The 2511-nt window shown below is 45.5% G+C and overlaps 1 long non-coding RNA gene across 1 annotated transcript; it reads left to right on the forward strand.

Annotated features, from left to right (window-relative positions):
- LOC130333354 (uncharacterized) lies at positions 1-2272 on the forward strand. The gene is made up of 3 exons (XR_008875569.1): positions 1-53; positions 775-825; positions 2164-2272. It is a non-coding gene; the product is annotated as an uncharacterized LOC130333354 (long non-coding RNA).
- The last annotated feature ends 239 nt before the right edge of the window (positions 2273-2511 follow it).

The following is a 2511-nucleotide window of genomic DNA, read 5'->3' on the forward strand; positions in this document are numbered from 1 at the left end:
AGGGATGACCATTATCCCAGGATGACATGGAGGCCCCGGATGCCTGATATAAGGTACGTCTCCCTACATGCCCCACACTAAAAATAGCCACCCCCCCCCCCCCATTATTGGTGTCCCTTTTCGTGCCCTGTTCACTAGGCAAAGTCTGACCAATCACAAAAGAAGAATCCTCGTTGTATGAATATATTTTTTCATTGCTGTCACATGACCACATGCTAATCTACATGGAATGAAGCTCCTGTTACATTCTATTAAACTAAACCGATGCACTCCGATATTAAATTAGTACTCCACGCCTAGACATCTTATCCCCTCTTCAAATGATAGGGGATAAGATGCCTGATCACTAGGGGGGTCCGGCAACTGGGCACCCCAACCCAGAATTGGGAACATTTATGTTCAGAACGCCAGTTTCAGGAGGCTGTGGTGGTGACGTCAAGCCCACTCCATTCATGTAAATGGGAGGGGGTGTGACTGCTGTCCCCCCGTGACAAAAAACCACGGCCACCTGAAACCGGCGTTGTGAACATAAATCTTCAGAATGCCAAGGTGGTGGGCTGGAGATCGCGGGGGTCCATGCTTTGGATAGGGGATAAGATGTCTAGGGGCGGAGTACTCCTTCAAATACAACATTTTATATCCTCTCACTATGGCACATTCTATTACATTCACAGACTGCAAACCTGTAGAGACCTAATCCTGATCTCTTTGTGTTCTCTTTCACTTTTTGTATTTACATATTTATATGTGTCAATTTTTTTCAATGTACAATAGGGAGATCCCCGAGGAGGATAGTGATCTCCCAAAAAAGAAAAAGAAAGTTACGTAAGTACAGAGAACCCACATCCTTACAGTACAGAAAGAATTAATGGAAATGACTCAAAGGGGTACTTCCCCGCCAGACATGTTATCCGTATCCAAATGACTGGGGTGCTGTGGCGAAGAATGCGGAGGTAGCCTGCGGCTTGACCCCCGTGATCTCTTTCGCAGCACCCCAGTCATCTGGTGCAGGCAGCGAACGCCACTTGGTGACGGATGACTGCCACTCCCGCTCCATTCATGTCTATGGGAGGAGGAGTGTCGACTCTCATGGCCACTTCCATACACATGAATGGAGGGGACTTGGTGTGATGTCACGATCATGGAAGCCCCAGCCCCGGAGATTGCCGGACCCCCCAAAATCAGACATGTTATCCCCTATCAGGGGATAACATGTCTAGCGGCGGAGTACCCCTTTAATGTATACCAGGAAAAAGAATACTAATGCAATGATGTATGTCCATAAAAAAAAAAAAAAAAAAAAAACAAGAATGAGGCTTTGAAATATGGACAGAATTGGGTTAACACCTGACGCTATAAAACCTTTAGACATGTTCTAGAGACAAGTTTCAATAAGGTTCTGAGTGTTCAGACCTTGACCAATTGTTGGAACAAGCGGGAGAAAAGCGCAGCTGCCTGAGACAATCCCATAGACTTACATTATAAATTTGTATTGCTTAGCGCTCTCTACTTGTTACACCAAGAACATTTACACATTAGTTTATTTTGTTAATCTAGGACAGTGATCTATAAATTGCAGCACTTCAAATGTTGCAAAACTACAACTCCCAGCATGCCCAGACAGCCAACGGCTGTCTGGGCATTCCAGGAGTTGTAGTTTTACAACATCTGCAGGGCCACAATCTGGAGACCACTGATCTATGACAAGCCATCACTTTGAGATTGGTGAGATTATGGCCTCCAAGCAAGATGGCAATTCTAGCAATATTCATAATTAATCAGAACATATACATAATTAGATAGCCTAGACTATAACAGGGAGGAGGTGATGTAGAATGAAGGGGCGGGGTTAGAGGTGATGACATCACTCAGGAGGTTGGGCTGGAGCTCAGGTCAAGGCACACCTTCTGAGGCACCAGAGGATGAGGCGTTGTCTGTGGGGAGCAGCCGGGGATCTGGGGACAACACCACTCAGAAAATAAAAGGACTACACAATTTCCAGTCAGGGCTGAATGATGCAGAAGCAGGCTGAAGCCAGTATAATTTGTGATAACACTAAATTTGTAAGTTTTATATCTTGGGTTTAGTAATATAACTGTTATAGGACACAATATATTGATATATTTTGGATTCTTATTGATCGATTCATTCTGTCACTAACAGGACTGATGCATACCCCACTGAAGACGGACCCCAAGAGGAGGGACCTAATTATGACGGGCCTAATGGTGAAGGACCCAAGGATGATGGCCCTAATGATGACGGCCCCAATGATGAAGGGCCAGATAAAAGGCATGTATTATATACCATTGTATAAATGTCTTCAATGACTCATAATACTTGGCCTCATGTATAGAAAGTGTTCCGGATGAAACCTTCGTGGCCATAGCAGCCGATCCGAATCCACGTGTCATTGTTCCTTGTCACGATGCCGGCTGGCAGGTAGTGGACCCTCTGTGCCAGAGAGGGATTGGCGTGGACCGTGCTAGTGGACCGGTTCTAAGCCACTAC

This window comes from Hyla sarda, unplaced genomic scaffold, assembly GCF_029499605.1.
Source record: "Hyla sarda isolate aHylSar1 unplaced genomic scaffold, aHylSar1.hap1 scaffold_403, whole genome shotgun sequence".
NCBI classification, from domain to species: domain Eukaryota; kingdom Metazoa; phylum Chordata; class Amphibia; order Anura; family Hylidae; genus Hyla; species Hyla sarda.